Source organism: Anser anser, assembly GCF_964211835.1.
Source record: "Anser anser genome assembly, chromosome: 2".
NCBI lineage: Eukaryota > Metazoa > Chordata > Aves > Anseriformes > Anatidae > Anser > Anser anser.
In genome coordinates, this window is record NC_139721.1 from 79,185,842 (window position 1) to 79,210,663 (window position 24,822).

At 38.8% G+C, this 24,822-nt stretch overlaps 2 long non-coding RNA genes across 4 annotated transcripts in view; both read right to left on the reverse strand.

Moving 5' to 3' along the window:
• Nucleotides 1-24,822, reverse strand: part of LOC310895424 — a 105,776-nt gene that overhangs the window by 42,024 nt on the left and 38,930 nt on the right. For all 3 annotated transcript variants that reach the window (XR_014580670.1, XR_014580671.1, XR_014580672.1), the window contains one exon: nt 23,838-23,936. This is a non-coding gene — a long non-coding RNA (uncharacterized lncRNA). The remainder of the gene's footprint in view (nt 1-23,837; nt 23,937-24,822) is intronic.
• On the reverse strand, nt 13,207-21,724 carry LOC310895426. Its single transcript, XR_014580678.1, has 4 exons — nt 20,181-21,724; nt 19,054-19,116; nt 17,480-17,554; nt 13,207-14,287 (listed from the first exon to the last, which is right to left on the reverse strand). It is a non-coding gene; the product is annotated as an uncharacterized lncRNA (long non-coding RNA).

A 24,822-nucleotide genomic window follows, 5' to 3' on the forward strand; every position in this document is an offset into this window, starting at 1 on the left:
GCTGCCTATTTCAAACTTTTGTGCTGCATGTTTAATAAAACAGAAACTGACATCAGTGTCTTCTCTCCCATGAAAGTGGTTAACACGAGATCACAGAATCACACTCAATCTCCTTCTTCCTTTTAACCTCCTTCCTTTTTAATCCAATAGATGCTGCATTAGTCCCTGAAAATTAGCCTAATTTCTGCAGGACAACAGTAGGCCAAGTGATACCTCTGCCAACAGAATGAGATACATCTTCACCATCCCCTGCTGCAGAGGAGGACCAGCCGAGCTCAGTCCCCAGGCTGCTCGCGAGACTAAAAGAGGGCCAGGCTGGGGCCATTCTGCTTCTCTTCCCAGCCACTGTTACACCATCAGCTAAACAAAAGGAACACCTCCATGGTCGGCTATGTCGACATGCCTTGAGAGGCTTTCCGTCACCACCTAGCACTCAGAGTCAGACATATTGCAAGGAAATACCTGTCAACACCAGAGCTGTGAATATTGCAATGCTGTCCTTTGTGTAAAATGCAATAAGCTTTTCTTTGGATTTGCATTCTCATCATTATTTTCCATCCTTCAGTATAGCTCTAAGCCACAAGCTTGAAGGGGATTATGTTCTGCTTCTAGTTTAGGAGCAGAAGTGTCTCACGAACAGCTTTTGCAATTTTCTGCCAGCAGAGGATACCCAGGACCAAACCTTCCCATAGGCTTGAGTACAGATTCTGCTTTGAGGATACAAGCACTCACTTCCACCATCTGTTTACGAGGAGCACTCAACATCCAACACCCCATTTCAGTCACCTCTACAATTCAGAGGAAAATACATAAAGCTACTTTTGAAAATCTACCATTTTTGTCCAGGCTCGCAACGTTTTCCAGCAGCTGGAGCTTTAGCTTTTAGTTTTAAGAAAGCTGAAATGGAACTAGTGCACCTCACCAAGAACATTTATCTTGACACAAACTCATGATGGATAGATCAATAGCTTCTTGAATCCTCATATCCTTTTCAAATTACTGCCCCTGATATATACCTGAGTAGGCCATCTTATCTGATAACTTAAACAAGCAACCTGTCTACACTTTAATTGTTATTGAGGATTAATGTTGTTTATAAAATGAAATCAATACAATCTCTATTGCTTATTAACTGAAACATTCTGGGCTCTGCTCTGTTTGCTTTGCTTTTCAATTAGTTTCTATTATTTTCCCTATTAGCTTTTACCAAATAGCTGTAGAAATAAACTTAATGGTTGTGAAACTGTTATCAGAGTCAACAAAGCCCCTTAATGGAAAGTCTTGTATATTTAAATGTAAAAAAGAATCCACTGTTTAATCATTTGACATTATGAGATAAGTTTATTACTATACATCTGTTCTGTGCTGGGCCTCGACTTTTTTTTCAAGCCAAGCAGTTAAGAGTTCTTGAGGGTTCTCGAAAGTTCAGGTGTCAGAACTGTTAAGCTGCTCATTACATGTAAGATGAATAAACTCCACAGTCTAATAGTCTCTGGTAAAAAACAGAAAACTGAGAGTGGGTAGAAAACAATGGATTTGCCAAGAACCTAATAACCGTTGTCCAATTACATTGTAAAAGTGTACTCAGTGCTGTGCAGCCGCTTAGTGTCTGAAATATCTTCCGGACACTATCCATGCTTCCTCCGTGATCCCAATTTACACCAGTTACACTGACTGTTGCAATTGCAAGGGCTTGTTCCTCCCTATCAGAATGAAAGGAAAGCAAGAAGTGTCAAAGTTTCTCAGCTCCAGCTGCACTCTTTAGCCTGAGCTAAGGTCCAGGAGGTGAGCAGATGATTGTGAAGGGCAATGGCTGTGTGGCAGGGAAGGATAGTTTTGAGGGTACTGAAAGGCAGCAATCTAGGCAACAAATCTCAAGGTATAACATGGTAGCAGTGCTTCATGCTCTGGTCAGAATCAAGAGGGTACAAATACGTTTTCTCAGTCTTTTGTTCTTCAAAGGAAGAAGACTTTGCTTCCATATTACTCAGCATGTAGAATAAGGAATTGTGAGTGTTAACAGACCTTGCAGCAGAAACTTTCTGTCTGTGGAAACACAGTTCTAGCATCCATGCTGAAAGCTACACCTTTACATGCCTCTTCTGTGCCATATCATGACCCATCGCTACTCAAAGCCAGACTCATTGGCAAATCTAACCCTCTTCGTGCATTGTTTGTGCGCTCTTGGTAGTTTATCAGGGCTTGGTCATTAAGCAAGCAAATTTCCACAGACAGTTATATAGCTGAGCGGTTGTGCACTGCCTGCTGCAGCTCAAACAACAGGCACTAAAAACAGTGGCACGATTCCTGCACGTCTGTGCAAAATGAGTCTGATTTGGCAGCGCCACCTCCACTCTGCCTTCACTGACGTAAGCAGAGAACTGATAAAAATGCAAGGCGCTGTTAAACAGGCCCACGACACACAGAGACTTTTGGATGCAAGCACATAATCCCTGCACAGACAGCGAGGACAGTCCACTCCCTTTACCATTTTGCTCCCGTCTGTGTATTCAGAATTACACTTAAGTAAATAGGTCTAAAAGTCACTGCAAACAGCACAAGAGCTGGCTAGCAGAGCCCATCTCGGGACAGCTCTGCACTCTTTTGGTTTGAAATAATTCAGTTGACTGAAATGTTCCTAGCCTTCACACAGCACAGATACATTCCAGGGTAGGGCGAGGCAAAAGGTTATGAAACTTGCTCAGGTGTCATTTATTTCATGAAAGTTTGCCGGTTATTATAATCAAATGTCAATTGTCTGTAATTGCTGTATGCAATGGAAAATCCCTACTTAGGACATGTTCTGCCACTAGCTGTTAAAGTACACTAACCCTCAACAATGAAGCAATACTTTAAAAATAGTTTTGACATGTAAGCAGGTCCAGGAGTGTAATTAGCACATGTTTATTTTGATTTTTTTTTTCTTATGGCTTTTGCTGTAAGGAAACCACCCTATGTTTCAAAAGAAAGGTTCAATGCAGAATTAAAGAAATCTTCCTACTCATTGTAATTCATTGTAGTAATCTAAGTACTAATTAATAACACTTCTGCTTTGATGGCCTCTGTCTTGCCTTAGCTTAACAAATGTGGATGATTCTTGCAGTAATCTCACAAGACATGACTGTGTTGGTGGCTTATGGGGTAAAGATCAGATCACGGAGCACAACTGGAGCTCACCTCAGATGCAGTCATAAGGCAATATTCTCTGAGAGGGAGCTAGCAGTAAGAACTGCAAAATGAGTTGAAAACTGTTTTAATCTAGAGGGATTATTGTTCTATTTGAGAACAGAGAAATAAAAATTGGTGTAATAACTTTGACCAGGTGTTGGGCTGGGTGTGGCAAGGAACATCACTTTATTTTATATTTTTTCTTTAAAATGAAATGAATTAAAGGATTAGACACCAACGAAGTGAAAACTTAGAAAATCTTCCATTAGCCAACACCTTTTCAGTCTAGCAGGCCACGGAAAATAAAACCATAATGACAGTTTATATTTTGGAGCTGAGGATAAAGAAATTCAGATCAGAATCTAACCCCTGGGTCGGTTCATACATGGATGCAGTAGACTTGCCGTCACTTGCAGCTTAAAGTTGAGTCTGGCTTTCAGAAAAGATGCTAGGGTTCATATAGTCACTCTGGGCTTGATGCAGAAATTGTACTGTGCAGTTCTATGCCTTGTTCTATGTATATGGGAAAACACGATCCATATCTAGCCTTAAAATCTTTGGCTCCGTGGAAAGAAAAGACATTAATAGTGTTTCAGTAGTCAAGCAATCAGGATAGTTTATGATGAGACGTACTTTAAAAATTAAGAGGGCAGAGGAAAGAGATGGAGGAATTTCGGTAAGGATTTCATTAGCATGCCAAGACAGTCTAATGTTCCTCATCAGTGTCTGTACACTGTTTGTGTTATATTTTTGTTACAGCTGGCCCACTGTAGATGAAAATATAAGTGAAAGTGGGCAAAGGTTCCCTGAGCCTTTACCTGAAGAAGTCTTACATTCTTACTGAAATTATCACTACTCATTTTAACTGGCAAGCATAAGATAAATATCCAGATTTTGTGCAGGTACATAGAAAAGCTGCATTAGGTTGATCTGTATTATTCATTCCAGTGATCACATCAGCACTTTTAAATATATACATTTTCACTTTCCACAATGAGAAATGATGTAAATATGAGACCCAGTGGGACGACTTTTTTTTTTTTTCCAACCACCGAATGCATGTTTACACGTGTATATACAATGAAGAATGGAAATTATGGAACAAACCTGAATAAAGGCACTGTTAAAGAAAATGCATGTTAGTATGCACCTACATAAAGACATAATTATGCATGCTGATTATTTTGAGAAACCACATTCTGCAAAATGACTTAATTCTGGTTATTTGGATTATTAGCATAAAAGGACGTAAAATTATATGTATTGGTATAGTGATACACTTCTTTACATTTACTTATGGAACTGTGCAACAATACAAACAATATTCCTAGAGCTCACATTTTCACAGCTTGAACTATTATGATTTTAGCTGCTATATTACAGCTCTCCTCTCACCATCTGCATCTATTCACTCCTTTGGACTCCTGTGACTTCATTTTAAACAACCCTGACCTTCATTAAATGACTTGGTTAAGGCTGATTTAGAGGCACAACTTTATTCTTATTAATATGCACGCCTGTAGGAAAATTGGAGAAATGGTCTGCAAAAACAGTATTCAATTTAGTAGAGACAAGAACAAAGTATTATGGTTTTGGCACAAATATACAACTCTACAGTCATAGGATGGAGAATAATTGGTTAGCAGTTCTTCAAAAAAGGATTGCAGAGTTATAATAAACTGCAGGCTGAACTTGAAATAACAGTGCTGGAGCTCTGAGCAAGATTAACCACAGACTGAAATTTTCAGAGAGAAGACATTTCAGGAAAGCACCTTGTAATGGTATATTTTATAAGCAGAACATGAAAGTGGTTGAAGTTCCATACCCAGTTTGCAAATGGCAGATCATTTTCAGAGGCTAATAACGGCTACACTTAATAGTTACTGTAAATATATAGGAATAACATGAGCATTCAAGAGAATATATGCCTAAGGGGGAAGAGAGAGAGAGAGACTAAGTGACTGCAAATGCTTGGCATGCTACCAAGTTTACAGGCGAAATGCCCCCAGATATTGCCATAGGAACACCTGTATTGGCTTGCACGTAAACTAGAGTATCTGACCGTGGTCAGTGTCCTAGTGGGGCAGACGCTGCCCTGTGATCAGTTTGCTCCATCTGCACAAACACCAAGTGCTTGCTGTGGGCACACAACCCTAGGAGGAGAGGTGCAAAGCACAGCAACTGCAGAGAACACAAGTAGCACAAAAAAATCCTTCAGATATCTAGAGAAGAAGCAAGAGAGTGCAATATGTACTTTATGGGCTTCTTCTCCTGAATGGTTTCTATTCTTAAAATTGATTACATATATTATTATTTATTTATTTTGATATTATGTGTATATCATAACTTTCTTTATAGAAAGAAGCCCAAAGAAGCCAACAATATTTTAAAGAGTTATCCCACGTTTAGACTGATAACTCAAGTTTCACATGTTCCTTCTGGGTCCAACTTTGCTCAAAGTTGTCAGTGTTGTCTTATTTGCATTTAATTTCTGTCCCAATCTCATAAAAAAAGAAAAGTAAAATAGGATGTTACAGTGCACGTTCATAGACACCCAGATCGGATGCATTCAGTCAGCATCCATCCCTCTGAAATATCAGAAATGCCTGCTAAGAGTTAACCAAAATTTGCACAAAATACCAGTATGCATAATTAAAAGCTCTAATGAATGCTTGGCAAAACAGTGGCCATTTCTCACAAAAAGTTATAAATAGAAGGAATAGTGAAAAAAAGCCTGGCTGGAGGGTCTTTTCAAATGCCTAATTTTTACATGAAGCTTTATTTATTTATTTGAAGCAGTAGGATACAAAGTGTACCTTGCAAAGCTGATTAAACCTCACCACAGGTCACATACCCAGCTGAAGGGGTTTTATTTTTTTGCCTCCCAGACCAGTTCATATGAACACTACTTTGCAATAACAACTCTGGAAGCGATCTAGCTATACCTGGGAGCCAAAGCACTCTGCAGCAAGAACGGAAACAGCAATATCCTCTCCCAGCAGACCTGAGGATCTCCTGGTGAGATGCCAGTTTTCTGGTGGAAAGTCCCCCACGTTTTCCTGGATCGGTCTGTGCCTCCAACCCGTATCTCTCTCTTCCTGCCCTCTGGCTCAGCAACCCACCTTCTCCCCGGTCCTCCCTCCACCAAGCTGCCAGCATCAACACCGCTCCATAGCCTGTTGGGAGAGCATTTTTGGCTGAGCTCTCGGAGGCTTGGTACCGAGCTGCGGAGAAAGTGGCTCCGGAGCAAAGTTGTGGGCAGCGACTATGCGAGGCTGAGCGCTGTTGTGGCACCTCCAGACCCACCCTGAAGCAATTTAGTTTTGCCCTGTGAAGAGCCCCGTGGAAACCAGGGCAGCTTCTTCCTACAGCATACTCTCACCTGCGTTCCTGAATGCTGTGACTGAGCACACAGTGGGACTGAATCCTAAGAGAGGAATGATGTGATTTATGACCTAGCCGAGGAAATCGTCTGCATATTACACAGATCGTCAGCACTAGCCTGGAAGGAACATTTAAGAGCTAAGGCACCAAATACACAACAATGAGCACAGGGAAGCTACAAAGGACTTAAAGAAAAATGACAACATCAAAGGTAAATGAAGTGAGAGAGGACAACAAACTACACGGGCATTTGCAAGAGGATGTGGCTCTGAGGAAAATAACAATAAAGAAAACAGAGATAGCCCTGTACAGTTTTATGGTGTACATATTGATACGTGACCTCATGGAACAGACAACAAACAGTCCGGGCATGAGACAGCATTGCTCGAGCATTACATTTATCTGGAAATTGCTGCCTGGGAAAAAAAATATATGGACAAAAAGGAGCCAACCTGATCTGGGTCTGCCTGACACACAATTTAAACAACTGACTACAAAATCTTGTACCGGAACCAACGTAGCTCCAAACTCAGCCAAAGTACATACAAACGTAGGCTTATTTTCAAGTTCTTCTCTGATCTCACTGCAACTTATTGTATAGCCAAGGTCAAGCACGTGTTTCTGTTCTGTGCTAGGACAGGGCCTGAACCACCAAGGAAAGACAAGGAAGTTTTCTGGAGAATATGTATGAAACCATTACTGTGACTGAAGAAATTCTTTCCACCCCCTGGATTTCTTTTCCAATGCCTCCAGCTAAATTAAAAGCAGAGAGCAGACAAATTTTCATCGACTCTTTCAGCACATTATAATTAGGACCTATTTCATCATGTTAAACATCCTTTAGTCAAATAAATGATGATTTGATCTGCAGCATCAACAACAACAACGAACTGATGATATATAGCAATCCACGTGCATTTTGATTCTAGCTAATACTGTGCATATCCACATGTCCAGGGCCACGGCTGTGCCCAAGGGGCTCGGGCTGCCACCCCAGCACCTACAGTGCCTGCTGGCTGGGTCACCACGCTTCCTGCAGTTTTTACTCATTAATGTTCTCACACTTCTGTACCGAGTAATTCCCACATAAATCCCGAATCCTGACAATGGATTACAGTAACCTCTCCTTAACTTTTTTTTTTTTTAACTTCTATTTGATACTCTAATCGTGTTTACTTAGTAAGCTATTAAAGGTACATTATTTCGAGTTTGCTGACACAGTATGCAACCTACAGATACCAAGACCACAGCTAACAACATTCCCCAACTCTGTATGCTTTTTAAACTTGGACAGATGAATCTTTGCTGACTTTGTGTAGAGAACTATTAATGCACAAAAAAAAAAAAAAAGCACACTGGTGCAATCACTAGCTTGATAGACTATTCATGTAAAACCTGATCCTCTGAAGGGATTGTAGAACAAACTCTTTCTGATCACTTCAGAAGTTCACATAGGCAACTCCTCCAGGATGTGAGCTATCTTGGATTTTCACACTTTTAAATTCCTCCACCATACTGTAGGTCCATGATGGGGAAAAGAGTAATGCCTTATGAGTGGAGAAAAGCAAGTATTATGGCTATAGTTAAGAAAAGTGAAAGGAGGAATTTGATGGCCATTACAGACCTGTAAGTCTGACTGCTATTGTATGCAAACACATGGAAGCAGACAGAAAATAACATAAGATGTACCTTGGGTTGATTAAAAAGGTGCCACAGGAGACTGACTCCTAATCTTTCTCTGAGCAATGATTTTCTTCTCTTCCTTAAATGTGGCAGGTTTGTGTCAAGTCTTCTAAGGCATCTGATATAATGGCACACAGGAGCTTACATTTTTAAACTAGAGAAGATATGGATTATCAGAAACTATAAAGCAAGTAAGGAGCTGGCAAAAAGGGGACATAACAGTATACAGTGCTGAAAGGGAAAATTGAACAGATCATCAACCTAAAGGAAATTTGAGAATATATAGAGGGAAATATATATATATATATATAATTTATACAGGGAAAACTAGACAGCCTTGAAAATTAGCATAAAAGTAGAAAGAATAATATTTAGTAGCCCAAAGCAGAAGAATCTCCATTTGGCAGCTAACAAAGATTTCTGCTGGAAAACCAGCCAGTTGGAAGGGGAGAAAAAAAAAAAAAAAAAAAAGCAAATTTTGTTGACTCTGATACTATGCTGTGAGGCAGGGGACTGGCATGAAGCATCCCTCAGCACCCCTGTGGTCCCCCCCCATCTGCCGCTCTCTTCTGGCCTGTACACCTCGATTACCACCCCAAAGAAACAAGTGGAGGGCACTGGAGGAGTGAAAGCATGCACACCTGTGTGTCTCTGGACATAAAAGTAGAAGGTGTATTTGGATAAAACACCTGAGAAGTACTTCAGCATCTCTTTATGTTTGCACATGCAGAATGACTGTGGGCTGCCAGCATGAAAGACCCTGTGCACCACTGCTAGTACATGAATATGACTTCCTAGTCAATCAGAAGTGGTTGTTGTCTTCACAGTAATTTGCAGCTGCTCCAGCTGGAAATGACATACGTGAAAGCCTATTGTACCAGAGATCAAAGTTAATTGGAAACACCCCAGATTTTCAACTCTACGTTATAAGGAATGCTCTTAGCACCATTTTCAAAGAGCTGCTGCAGCCATCCACCAAGACACCCTGCTCCAGGGAGACTCGGCAGGCTTTCAGCACAATTACTCATAAGCTGGTTACTCAAAGCACTGGGGCTTGTGCATGCATTTCAATGGATGTTTTTGGACCACCTCTAACACTGAACTTCAATACTCACGGTTCTCTGCGTAAGGAGTTGTCGCATGAACAAAGTGAAATTGCTGAAGTACTTGCTGCCACACAAGTTCCCCGGGTGTACAGCTGTGAGTTGTTGTACAAGCACTGCTGGCATGTGCATTTAGCTCTGCAAATCCAGAAATTTTATGAGGTTCATCTAAACATAAATAGCTCTAATTGCTTGCCAAGTCCTAGAAAAGATATACTAGCTAGTACAGTGCAATCCTGGGTGGGAACAGGGCTACTCCTTTTCATCCACTGAGCAAGCAACTACATCTTCAGTTAATACAAGAATCACTAAACATGACAAGAAAAAAATACATAACTAAGAGACAATGTGACTGCATAAAATTTCCTCATCTATTTCTTCCCAAGCTTATGTCTGATAGGCATCTACAGATTGGCCACATGCCAGAATGGGCTACATTGTGAAAGACATGCATATTTTACATACATGGCATTGCTATATACAGAAAACAAGTTTCCTGCCCCGACTACTAGAGTCCAGGATAATATTTTTTTCCTAAAAATTCAAGAAAGTTAAGAAAAAGCATCTTATTCCATATTGGGGGGTGTATCCTATTCCATATTGAAGGGGAATATCAACAATTTTTATGGATTGAAAAGACAAAGTGGAGGTGTGTGGGGGGAAATAAAAGCAAAAATTGAACACTCTACCCCCACCCCAATTGAAGTCAATCAACATAATTTTATTTTCTCATCTCATGTATGATTTGTTATTGTTGGTTTATATAGGTAGGAGTTTAGTTAGTTTAAGTTTACAACGAAATGAATTCCTGAAAATATTCTAATGGGTAATTTTAACAACCTCAGAACTTTTCCAAAACATTCTTTAAATAAGAAATAAATATAAACTGAAGATTTCTTAAAAGTTATTCTGGTTTTGACAAACCAGAGCTTGTCTGTTCCTCTCTCCCCGCAAGGAAGAGGCAGTTTGCTGAAGAAATTCCAGCCCACATTATCAATTATGCAAGTCCTGTGCTTTTGCAATAACCAGCTCAGTAGCCTGCATCTAGGTGGAGAATAACTAGTGACATGCAATCTTGACCTAATGAGCTTGTCTCCATAGGAAACTATACATCCAACTACACATGTAAACATCGCTTCAGTCTATTAATACCATCTGCAAGATTTCATTGGATGAACTGAATAAATTGCTGTCATTATCTTTTTGCCTGAAACCCTTTTCTAAAAACAAAACAAAATTACTGAATAAAACACGTCCAATTAGATTTTTTTTTTCTCTCCTAATCTGTCTCACTGTGATTAAGCTAACACTTGCCCACAAAGGCTAGCCTTAGGCTCTGTTGTACAGTCACCCTTTCCATGTTTCAACATGTTGTTGAGTGGTTTTTGTTTTTTTTTTTAAGTTAGAAAAAAATAGCAAAATATTGAGTTAGATGAAGTTACCAGGGTTACTGTTTCTTGGCTACTGTTGATATGAAAAAAAAAAAAAGCATCATAATTTGTTAGGGTAAAACCATTAACAGTAACAGAGGGAAAAAGCTGTGGATGTGCCAATCTAATCCTTTCTCTGTGTGTGTTAGACTTTATTACTGATTTTCTGTGCTGGGCTTGCCCTGAGAGTCATAAGGGTTTAACTAATGGTTCCACCCAAGTTACAAAGAAAAAGTCAGCTGAAAGTGCCAGAACCAACTTCTAATAGGACTGCATATAAAACAAAATATATTTCTCAGAAAATCAGTATATCAAAAAATCTAGCTGATGGTCAGCACCAGAAAGGTTTTTTCAAGAATCAAAATTATGGAAGAACTTCTGTGTGTCCTTGTACTTCTCATTTTTTTTCCTGTTTCTTCCTTTTCTTTCCGCAGCCCTTTCCCCTTCATGCCCTTTAATCCCACTCCATTCACTTGCTCCTTCCCAGTCTTTTGTCTAACATATATTGTCCTCTCATGAATTCCTAGATAGACCCTTTCTTTTTAATCATTTCTTCCTTTTGATACCCTGTACAGGGAAAATTTGTTTCCTGTAAAAATGAACAATTCTGGTTATTTACCTATCCTGAAATTTATCAAAATTTATCTAAATGGTAGCTGGGCAGTGCCTGAAGCCATATTTGTTAGCAGGGTATTGTTCTGAAGACAGAGAACTAGACATCATTCTGGTATTAAATATTTTTGGCATATTCAGAGACACTTTGGAGAAGAGGCAGAAAGGGTTAGATTGAAAGGATTAAATTACATGGACTGGATACCTCACTTTATCACAACTGAATATGAGGTGTTGTCCTCAGCAAGCACTCCTGGTCAGGAATTCACTAAAACTAGCCATCGATAGTTTGTTTTTTTTAATATTTTCCGATTACCTCTGACAGCTCTGGTGTACCACACTTGAAAACTTTAGTGGCTCAAAGGATTGAAACGTGCTATGCAAAATCTTTCCTTGGCAGAAATCAGGTCAGTCTTCAGCATCATACAGTACAATGAAACAGTATTTTGCAAAAGTGTATTTTTTTCCATGTTTTTTATGCTAAACTGTTATATCTGCATAGATCATGTTATTGAACATGTACAGGGCAAAGCCTAAGGCCAGTTTATTAAAATATTGGGAATATTTTATCTCTACTAGAACTAGATGATGGAATTATAATCCTGTTCAGTAACAGCCAAAAACAGAGCTCTGAACCATTTCTGCCTCTCACAGTAGGCAATTGTAATCTGTCTTTTATCTCAATCGTCTGCTGGAGAGCTGTATTTTGCATGCATTTCCATAAATACAGAGACGTAAACTTAAAATCTACAGGTGTCTAAAAATCCTTAAATAAATGTTAACTTATTAAAGGTGCTCAGCACGATGAATGCACTTGACTGCACCAGGAGTTGTGGATATTAACCTGCTGTTGGATTTTTATTTCTCTCCACTAACTACTTACAGCCTATTCTGAACACTATGCTAGGGTTGTTTTTTTTTCTGTCTTTGAAAATGCTTCTTCAGTGCTGTTACACTAAACTTCTGCCACTGCTCACATCTCTCACGACTTTTAGTGAGCTCTGTGCTAACTGCTTTTTCTTATGCAGTTCTACTAAAAAACAAGATTAGGAGTTTTGTGCACCTCTGTGTTCATGGTGCCATTTATTCTCACAGAACAGAGACTCTCACCAGAATGGAAATAAAACATAGACCTTTCCTTTTCCAGTGTGCTTCGTCCTGACTTTCACAAAAGCTGATATGTATACGTTATACATGTCCTCATGTTATCATGCTACCTCTATAACAGCGGGGTAGGAAATAATTCTGTCTGTATTCTATACAAACCATTGCAAATGTAGAAGAGATTATGTATAGTCCAGGTCAATGTTCATTTTGTATTCACTCTGCACATGCCACTTTCACCGTGGATGTGTTGTGAACTTGTTATTTGACCACACTGTGTTTTGTAAAGGCTGTATGATAAGAAACCCTAGACCTTTTAGACGGTCTGCTGAAAGTCCTAGAGATTTGAGAACATGCTTTAAGCTAAAAGCACAAAATAAATGCCCTTGAATGTGCTAGTCAGATTGTTAGAGGGGCAAAGTTAGCCATGGCTGTCACTTTAACAGGCCGGTGCAACATAAATAGCCCAATGATATGAAGCAGTGCTACCTGGCAGCTGTACATGCCCTCCCTCTACAGTGTAGCTGCTCATTGGTGTAGACAATGACAAAGCTCTCTGCTGCACAGGTAAACACTTGTTTGGCCAATAGGTCACAATCTGTTTAGATACATCCTTCAGGAAAGAAAGAGTTTGCAGGAAAGAGAAACCATTGAATAACTAATCATGCTGTGCCAATTTCCAAATCATATTTCCACTTGCACAAAGCCAACAAACACCAATGTCTCAAGGAAAGAGTGAAAGGGGTTCCTGCAGAAAGATTAGGGAGGATAACCAAGCAGTCCATGGGAGTGAAATATCTTGCTGGCCACTTGCACATACTCAGGACCACTTCAAAGAAGCAAGCAGGTCTTCAGCTGTTACCACAGAGTTTAGTGGAAAGTCATTTGATCGTGTCATTTGCTGTTCCTTAAAGTAGGAGGGAAAGAATGAATGTGTGAATGTGAATACTCTGGCCACAGTCATGCTGATCTTTCTAGTTGCTGGTGAATATGTAATGATACGAAGATGTCCTACATCTTCATATGTGTAAGTGCTTTAAGCAAACATGCACCCTGTTGGTAACAAGAGCTACCATCACAACCTTCTAACTCCAGTGCAGCCCACCAGACCTCCCTCTGTATCTGGTTCTCCGTGTGGCTACTTTTTAGTAAAAGAGCTCTGGGGAGCAGGAACTTCCTTAATTTTTGGCAAATAATTTTTTAATAATGCCTCAGTATAATTAAGGACAGAATTCAGTTAATAGCTGTAGCAAGCATTTTAATTTATTCAATCTGCTTTTAAATGTCAACAGTTTGAAGTACTGTTGGGCAACAGATTCCATAACCCCCAGACATAATTAACCTGCAATCAGGATAAGACAACTTAAGTAACATACCAAGGTGTATCTTAATATAGGATTAGAAACATAAAACAAAACAAAGAAAACCTCTGGCTAGCAATGGCCACTCAAGACCTCAAGATGAAAAAACTTCAAAACAAATGCAAACCATCCAGTTCTACTATGGCTTTGCTCTTTGATAGTTAGCTTTCACTAGGTAGAATATATTTGAAGGGACACTTAGGCTCAGCATGAGCTTAAAAGCAGGAGCCAGACACCACAATTTTGCAAGAGGGATTTTGAAACCAAAAATCAGCAACAGGCAGAAACGAAGAATAACAACTCATTTGCCCTCAGCAGGCAAAAGAGTTTCTTCCTCCTTTTACTTTTCCACCCAGCATAAAAATAAAACAAATCAAAACAAACAAACAAAAAAACAGTCACAGAGTTGTGCAGGTGATCTTCAGTTGCTGTATGAAGGAGTCTGGAGGAAAGGAGGAGAGAAGCAATAACTTTCACAGGTCTTTCATGCATAATCATCTTGTTAGCCCCAATTCTGGTGTGATAATGCCTCTGTCAGCATTTTGTCATGCAAGATGTCTAGAGTCCTTTGAAACTCTGAGAGCTAAGTCATTCACACCTGAAGGGCACTCCACTGTATCTACCCAGATTTAAACATAGACTTCTTTTACTTCCAAGGAGAGAATAATAAATTGATTTGTTGAATTATTAGTTTGATCCTGACTCAAAGAGGAGAAACACCTTTTGGCAATACCTGCCTTTTTCTGGCAAGTCTCATATCTCCATAACTATTTAAGTGTCCCAATACAGAATCAATCATCAAACATTTCTGTGCAGGGAGATCAGATTACTAAAGAGCAATGAATCCAATAAGGCAAGAAGCAGGAAAAACAAATCACAGTTTGTAATAAACACATTAAAATAAGATGTTTCTGTGCATGTGGAACAGTGTATCTGAAAGATTTCAAATTCAGAAACCAGAGAATGGGAACACGAACTTTTCCAAGATGACATAAGAATCTGGCAAATTTACCTATGCTCTACCGTCTTCTGAGATTGCATGGGGAATTTTCTATTTAAACGGGGAAGAAATTTCTTTTATTTTGCCCCCTTTTTTTTTTTTTGGTTCTCTCCTGTATATACTGCTATTATAAGGAAACTTCACACTTTCAGCCCTATAAAATACCTGGTATTTTCTTTCAGTCAGAAATGGGTAACATATTCACAGAATTTAATTTGTCACAATACTTGATTCCTACAACACATAGCTGTTGAACACAGCCAGCTGGAAAGCGAAGTTTCCAGCTAAAATATTAAAAAACAAACAAACAAAAAAACCCACCAAAACTGGCCTGAATTGTCATTCATTTTTATTATAACAACCTATGTTCATTCCTTTTGATGCATCCAATTTCAACCTTCCAACTGGAAGATTTCAAAAAGAAAAAATAATTTTATTGGAAAATTTTACTTATGGGCAATGCCTTATTTCAATGATTAAAAATAGCAATAAAAATTTAGCAAATGATTATACCATTAAGTGACACAAAGTGCTGAACCCTGGGATAAAAGTACACATGAATCTTAATTCTGTTTAGGCAACTCTTTTCTAATAAAATCTACAGGTACAAAGCCCTTTTGGGGGGTCTGCTGCTCATGTCCTTCAGGAGAGCTGAATGGGTTGGGTTAGATGCAATCATGTTCCAGTGGCTGCAATACAACTGTGTGAGCACACAGATGCCAAGATACCTTGTACCCTTTTAAGACTTCTGGTGCCTACGGCTCGATGAGTTAGAGAATAGGATGGAAGATCAAATTCAGATTTTATACATGACTCTGTAGCTAAGCATTGCTTTAGTTTAAAAGGCTATGTTCAACCACGAATCAGGAAACCTTAGGTGACACTTTATTTTGTGCTGGAGGTTAGACGAGAAAACCAAAGTTCCCTTCTAGCCTTTCTATATGCAGTAGTCTGTGAATTCTGGGTTGGTCCAACTCAGCAAGCTTTGCTCAATATTTCCTGCTTAATAAGTCTTCAAAATCTGATTTGCAAACCACTCCTACTAAATCCTCTCTTAACACCTCCAGAAGAGAGCCCAGATGCAGAAATTAATGTTTTCATGTAGATGGGTTATTTTACAAGGAGCTGACTAGGAAATGGACAGTTGTAGATCTAGCTTATAGCAACATTGTGCCTAAGTCTGTACACTGTTAGGGACAGGAATTGCCAGTTTAAGTTTGGATTTTTTCAAGGTTTTCCCTGGAATGGTTATCCACCTTGCAAGGTTTGAATTTTCATAGTTGGCTTGTGATAATCACCGACAGGAGTTTCTTAGGAGGGCTGACATTTCAGCAATATTGCCTGGGGAACTCTTGCAAACATTTGATAAGCTAAAGAGAGAGGTGGTAAGAAGAAGCCTGAAAAAGCAAGACAATGTTTCATGAAAATGCAACGTGATTTGGAAATGGAGGAACAGCAAGAAAAAGAATGAAAAGGACCGTTTATCTAATGATGATATATACCACCACACCCACTTGTTCTCTCTGCTCACCACCACACCCACTTGTTCTCCCTCTGCTCTCTTTCAGTCTTCCGCTCTCCTCTTATAAACAAGAAAACGACACCAATATCATCCTCTCTAACACTTTTCACCATAGTCCTAAGTATTTTATTATACAGATAAATTTATAGGGAATCTTCGTTATTTCCGTCTTGTAGACAGACTCCACACTCTATTTCCATATCTGCTCCTTTGAACTCATTTCTACATGATCTGAGTCTCTTTGATATGAAGGTTTCTTGCAAAGGTTTGTCCTTCTTTAGACAAGTACCTCTATTTGTGGGCATTAGAAATTACTTCATCATACCTGAATGCAGGACACTAAGCATGTATAGTCAAAAGAACTATGCTGTTTCCTACAGTAAATTATTCCCAGATTGCTGGCTTAATCTCCCAGTCCTCTAAAACAGAGATTAATGCAGCCAACATTCTAAAATCATAATGATTTTTCAATAGTTCTCATTTCAACTAAATTATTCTGAAAGACACACTCCTACACTAAAGCAAAAAAAATGGCAGTACCAAAGATAATAGACAGGAGATTTCCTTCGACCCCAGACTCCATCTCATCATTCAGAAGGATCTTTCCTGGTACTGCAGAAGTTTTGTGCTTTAATATAAAACAACACTCTTTAAAAAGAACCTTCTCCTCATCTCTTCACTTCTACAAACCCTGAATAAGATGATTTCTATAAGAATTAGCTAAAATTTGAACCCACTAAGATCTGAGCTCCACTATCAAGTGAATAATGCAAGATTCACTTGCATATGGATGCATTTTACATATAAGATGGATTCAGATTTGCAGAACCAGCTCACGCCATGCAAGAAAGACCAGCAGCGACCAGCCTTTGCCTTTCTCCTTCTGCTTCCTGTGTATTTCCCAAGGCTAATTATCAAGGCTGGTCTCATTTTCTTAATAATACAGAGTTGTTACAGCAGTCAATAAGATCCTTCAGTGATGAGCTGCTTATGCGTGCCATTGCCTTTATTTTAAAAAGGAGCCAAGAAGTGAAGGGAACTGAGAAATAGAGAGCTCTTTAATGGGAAGACATCTGAATCTGAAGCCAAAAAGATCTACAGAAAACCATTACCTTTACTTTAAGGTGATAAAATACTCAGTACTGTAGATCACATGCTTCTCACTTCTCTGTGCCTGCTCCTAAGCTCTGAAATATCAATAAGATCAGATAAAATTGATTTAAAAAAAAAAAAAAGAATTGTATTCACAGTTTAACAACAGTCATAACCACAAGTCAACTTTAACACACTTTGGCATGCTAGCCAGTCATATAGGAGAGTAACTTATCTCCACAGGACTGGAGCAACAGCTCCTTTTATTTTCAGCTTGTATGGGAACTGTTGGGGAATTATTTTTTTCAGAGGTCCATTCATAGCAGCCTTGGGGCAGGGGTAGCACAGTCTGAAGAAATGTCAGTAAAGAAGGTTTAATTCTACTTCACTGTCTAGCTTATGGCTTCCATACATTGTCCAAGGACTACACAGCTGTGGAGGAAAAACAACTCTTTCCCAGAGTTCAGTTCACCGCAGGACATCTCAGCCATGACCACGACATTAAAAACACTGTTAAACATAACCAGGCTGTAATATGCCCATCTACCCCATCACAGCAAAACTCAGAGGTCACCCCACCCCCATGTGGCCAGAGATATTACTCAATAAGTAGCATGCTGAACTGCAGGTTTAAATCAGGATATCTGGGGAGAAATCTGAACAGCTCTCCCATGCTGAATAAATTGTTCATTTCAAGAGCAGAGAATTAAGTTGTTTTTACCTTGGTAAATTAGTCTTTGTGATACCATCTTATACAGAAGCTATATAGTAGCCTAACCCAACATTAGTTACAGAAAGCCAGCCTTACAAAGCAGAGTTCCAGAAGAGCCTATCAGATGTTTTTGGCAACTATTTGCCAGCCATGGACAACATCATTAAATTCAATCAAGCAGCCTTACGGGTGCAACCAGGGAGGAGGCATCTTCTACTGAGATTTGTAATGTGTATGCCTCCAGTGAAGTGCAGGACTTGGATTCCCTGGTTTTTGATTCAACACCTTTCATAGGAACATATACACACACCACGAGATGCAAAAAAATGAAAATAAATAAATACATAAATAAATAAACACAAATAATGAGTTGTTGACTTTGTTGTTGTGTTTCTTTTTAAGAAAGGTCACCTGCTGGGCTTGCTTTTCCCATTGAAGTCACGTCTTGCAGATGTGTTTCCCTTGATAGGCCTAGAAAAGCAGAATTGGATGGAAACCCCAACTAAGCAGAAGACCATGGAACCGTTATTCACTGCCTGATAGCAATGAACAGGCATAGCTGCCTCTGAAGGTGCTCACCTAGCCACATAAGCATTTTTCAATTGCTTCTTAATGTAAAGGATAAAACCTTTTCCCTACTTTTAGCCTTTTCCCAGGGCCAACATCAGTGTTCTGTAATAACTCATCTCTGAGTAACAAAGTAAACAACATTACAAAATAAATTCTGAAGCCAAATATCTGATAAAGATGATTAATGCCTCATGAAATATCCAAGTCATATTTGCAATAATCGCAATATTTGAGGTGGATAACAGCAGAGAATTATAGGATTTGCTATAAAGCTGAATTATCTACAGGAAGTTCATGTGAATGTCACATTACCTTCTAACTCGCTGGTACCTGCCAGACATACTCCTCAACAGCTAGTTATTTGTTTTCTGGATTCTAGAAGTAGAACATATAGAGTTTTGAAATAGATTCTGTAAAAAATACCTTCAAAAACAACTTTGTTCTTGAAAGAAACTATATCGGCCTGGAAACAACTGTAGAAATATATGAATTTACCACTTATGAAGAGAATTTTGGGGAAATACTATTGAATCGTTGCCGTTTCCCAGTGCTTGTTCAAGACAAAGTTTGCCAGCAAGTGTACAGCTTTCTTCCATTGAAAAATGACACTTTTCTTATTCAGAGTAAATCACGTAGGTACATTCTGCAGTATATTTCCCAACACAATATAAACTTAAATGCTTGACAAATGTTTTGGGAGAAAAAAGACTGAAAGGTACCATTTTACAGCACCTCAACCATTTTCATAATATACTCAGCAGAACACAAGAAGGCCTAGGGATAACTTCCTTCTTTTCCCCTGTGATTGGATAAACAATTTCTCCTCTAACATAATCAGACTGTTTCAGTATCTAGCCAATGCACAATAAGATAACGTGATAAAAGGAGTATAGGGAAGAAAAGTTACTATTGTTGGCAACCACTCACTCCAGAGTTCTCAAATTTATTCACTTAAAATTATCTATTACATCATCTTGTTAATAATGACTGAATGCTTTGTAAGGATTGTAACAAGCTAAATTCACAACTGGAGTTGTTCTGACTGGACACAACTTAACTGTTTTGTTTTGCTTTCACGATGCCTTAAGGTCCTCTTATAACCAGCCACTTCTCTGATGCTAATGAAAAGCCTTGCCACAAATACTCCAACTTAATTATTTTTCTATGACCACTCCTATACCCCCCAGCCCCAAATTGCACCAACACGAACACTGGTGGCAAACAAGCACAAACAGGGCATAGAAAAGGTCAAAGAAAATTTGTTTTCAACTTTAAAGGAGTTTCCCTGTAAAACTCTTTCCAGCACCTGCTGAGCCCTTATAGCCCCTAGAATTTTCTGTTCTCCTGAAAACTTCCCATTTCACATGGAACAGCAAGAAAGTAATATCTGGAAGAAAACTGGCAACGAGGAAGAGCCCTGTCTAGCCATTCACACCTACCTTGCAAAACTCCAGGCTCCCTTGAATAGTCACTGCATGATGTGGGAGGAACACGGGCAGACTTTTCCCTCCATTTCTAGTGTCAACAAGCAGAAACAGGGAAAAACTCTGCAGGTCTAACCAAGCACAGCTGGCTGGGTAGGGGATACAGCTAAGCCACTGCACATTAATATGCAAAAGTTAGTCCTTTATAGCAGGTTGTACAGCTTTATTTTTCTTAAGATGCACTACATTATCAGGAACCACTTGCAGATATCACCAAAAAGCCTTGCCTTTTTGTGCATCTAGGCTTTTATCTGGACCTTCTTCACCCACCAGCAGATTCAGTAATTACCAGAGACACACTTGAGCCCTTTCTGTGTGATTACAAAATCCCAGAGCAGGTGGTGCATGCTTTGCTCCAAGGGCTGAAGACAAAGTGCTGAGCACATTCACCAGGGCTTCTCTCCATGGTCACCACAATCCACAGCACCACAGCAGGAGGCACTAACAGAAGTAGAAGCGTAGTTTTTATCTGTCCCTCTGGTGTTCATTTTATTGCTTCTCCAGAAGATCCTTGAAAAAATTCCCCTTCCTCCTCTGGTAGCACAAAGGGCAGTTGGTCTGAAATCAGCTTAGTCATGATCACCAGAGCAATTACAAAGTGCTTGTTTAATTGAAGGGAACCCTTTGTTATCCACACCCAATCTGATATTGTATTACCCTGCTCTGTAACTACATAGATTTATGGAGGTACTTGTCAACAATGACAATTTTGCTAACACATTCTAGGAAAAAGGAACATTAGTAAACAAGCAAGAAAAAAAAAAAAAGGAGAAAAAAAAAGACAGAAAAAAATGAGGAACTTTGGAAATGATCATCTTTCTTTTATTTACAAGGAACAAGTAACCTCATGAGAGTCAGGAATAAATGGAAATCAGCCTCCAGCCTTCACAAATGAATAATCATGTGTAGAAAACATAGTGTTTTTGTTAAAAATAAAGATGTAATTTGCAATTAACTGGAGAGCAAGAACTATTTCTTCTAGAGCCAATCTAATGAGGTTTTTAAAACTGGCATATTCTGATCTCATCTGTTTCCCTATGGGCAGAGAAGCCAATCTTGAGCTTTCCTGTTACAGATCAAAGTGATGGCTACAAACGTTAGTAAAACAGTCTCCCCTAGTGTCAGGCAAAACAGGATAAAAGGCAAACAAGCAAGAAATTGAGCACATGGATATGGGACTACATGGGAGGGTATTTCTTCTATTCCAAGAAAGATGGAATCACATCTACTAAATCCTGAATTTCAATAAATACAACATTATTATGTTAGAGTACTGGTTACCATGTATGTGTCAGCTCTCCAGAGGATCCAGTTTTTATTTTCCTTACCATTCAAGGACAGTTGTTCATATATTTATTTGCATTGCCATATTGCGGAGATGCAGGCTGTGATCAGAGGTCCATTGTGTAAGGTGCTGTACACACAGTTTATCAAAACAGCCTCGGCTTCAGAGAGCCTTCAGTCTAAACAGGGAAATTCTAGAAGTCCCAAGGGGAAACAAATGCCTGTAAGGTTTCCAAAAGAGAACTAGAATGTCTTTGGAAAGCATGTTTGGGTGGCATTTTATACTAACCTGAAATTTTGATGTTTTTGTTTTAGTGATATATTTATCTAGGTTTGTGTCATTAGGAGCCTCCCCTGTTACATTATATCAATTATATCAAAACAGTTTCAGAGAATAAAATTTATCTGAGGCTCAGAATTGCACCCTTAGTAAATCTTTGCTTAATCAGAGTCCCTTTTTAATCAGAAATTTTGCTGTTTAATTAATCCTCGCAATTCATCCTTAAGCATAAAGCACCAGAAATCCCTTGGCTATCCCTCATCTGCAAACATTGCAAACTCTAACTTCCATCACCAGAATATTTTCAAAATTAAGGTCCAAAAGATCTTGAGAAGGACACCTTGAATAGATCTTCAAAGAAAATTATGTCCATCTAAGGCTCACATAATAAAAATTAGCAAAAGAAAATAACAACAAAAATGTGTGTTTTATTACATATATTTGTTAGCATCCATTCAGAGACAAATAGCTATATATAAGGCACAATGAAAAGTAACCTCCTAAATATAAATATGCATCGGAGAGGGGAGCGCAGGTGTTTTAAGCAGAAAAGGAATAAATGGTGAACAGGAAAAGGGGTTCAAGATCTACATGTCTGGGAATGTTACTACTTGAGAACATAGTTCTACATCTCTCTTCTAGAAAACATAAGGACCTAGAGGGGAACACAAAAAAAAAGGGGGGGGGGGACGGACACCAAGAGGATGCTTATATTCACATTTATAAAGGATCAACAGATTGTCCTGGGGACCTTTGTCTTTGAACCTCTTCTCTCTTTATTCAGCAAAGGCATGAACCCTTTGGTCTCTGCATGAAATTCTGGATTCCCCAGAAATCAGTAGAAAAGAAAGATTGACAGACAGAAAACATGCTTACTGTTGGGCTGTGTGATTGGTGGAGTTGCACCTCTTAACATAATTTCTGCTAAAGTTACTATAGATCTGCATTGCAGTTCAGCCCAACATGTTGGCAAGAAGTGGAGATTTTCTGAAGAAGTACTACTTTGGCTGAAGCACAAGGTAAGAAGAGGAGGGAGGATAACAAAAGCAAATCACAATGCAACTATTACTTAAACTAAGCAACACCCCTTAACCTTCCATTGTTAACATAAGTAATACACATATTCCTATTAAAAATACTGCTGCTAGATCAGTGAACAAAAATTGGACACGGAGATGTGTTGAATTGTTGGGAATTAAAGAAAAATAAATTAAAGAACTAACAGGTGGTACTTAGAAGATGCAAAGTAAATGGTAGCCATTTTCCACTTACGTAGCTGTTATTTTTCGATCCTATATTTTAACAGTAGAACACATTAAAATTTCTTCACTGAAGTCAGATTACGAATTTCAGTGTTGTTTTTCTTTTAAGTGAAAAATGGCATTAGATACTTTTGCACAGGTAGTTGTGAATAACACCACAAATAATTTCTTTTTTCATACTCTATCTTTTGAGTTGCCAACAATGTTGATCTCTGCTAGACCTGGATGAGCTAATTTTGTAAAAAGCAGAACATGCCTGATGTAGTAGAGAGATTTCTGTTCTGATGCTTTAAAATCTCCTGTTCATATTCCTATCAATCACCGAAGCGAGTCATCCTTTTACTGGAAGAAATTTCATTTAATCTTGGTGAGAAAAACCTTGTATAAGAAAAGCTAGTTAAGCTGTATGGCAGCCTGACATGTTGTGTGGCAGATGGGAGACCCTATATCCTTTACTCCGCAAATGACCTTAAAAAAAACAAGTAAGTGGAGAGTGAGGAGAGAAGATAGCCCAAAGACATTTGAAGGCAACTACAAGTCAAGGGCCTAATAGAAAGGAGGCTGGAAAGTGAAACATGAACAACTTCACAACTGATGACTTCTGGTTGCTTTCCATTTCCAAGAAAAGGGGAGAGTGCAGAGCTACTGGATAAAATTTGCTAAAGCATTGTCATGTACGTTATTTTTTTTATATAAATTTTACTAACAACAAATTCCTAGACTGTAAGAGGTTTATCTAACACTGATGTAAAATTCCTTTAAATCAGTTGCTGAGCAAGTACTTACACAGTAGATGATTCATTTTGTTTTCACCTTTGCCAACCATCTCTGAAGAGGGGCCAAAGAAAACCTTTCTGGCATACAGAGATTCTTCTCATTTTGAGCCTAAAACCAAAGAGATTTGATCAATTTATTCATTGATGGTGCTGAAGAAATGATTTCCAAGAACTTTAAATATATTTCAATATTTCTGAAGAGTTTTAAAAGAAAGAACAAACAAGAAAAAACAGAAAAGAAGAAAAACAGGAGAAAAGTTAAGGGGTGTGAGGCAAAGACGGAAGTGGAGAACAAAGTTTTCCTGGTATTTTTTTAATAGGCCTAAAGTGAAGCCTTGGTGCTACTGAATTCCAGTGATGCTGCAACAGCAGCTTGGATTCAGCCTGGATTCAGCTCCTCAGTCATGTTGCTGCTCATACAGTGCTCAGCTAGGAATGCTCCAAGGAAAGTCCTGAGCTGTTCAGATTTCTCAGTGCAGCTCAGATGGTGCACAAAAGTGAAAAAAAAATCAAATATTTTCTAGATACAGCAACCACAGGGGAAACACTCATATAGGAAGGTTTCTATAGATTCTTGTTGTGATTGAAGTTATTCTTAAACTAGAAGGTATTATTTTTGTTTTGGGTGTGAGTGTTTTTTTGTTGTTTTTTTTTTTTTTTTGATTGGTTCTGTTACTGTTTTTAACTTGAACTCCAAATAGCAAATTGAGTCTTAAATTTCATGCTGATTCCTTAAGCCATTTCCATTCAAGTGGGACTAGTGGTTTGTCTACAGATTTGCTCTGGAGCAACAAATTCCTGAAATTTTAACAAACACTGGAAAAGCAACTGGCATTTAACAAAGCACTGAGGAGATGAAAACATGGAATTTCCTAGCTGAAGTCTCTATTACTTCACCACAATTCATCCGAACATGTTATTTCTCCCTGTAGCATTAACTGGAACTAGTGTATAACCTACACAACAGACAGAGAGGTTCCTATACTTTGGATCAG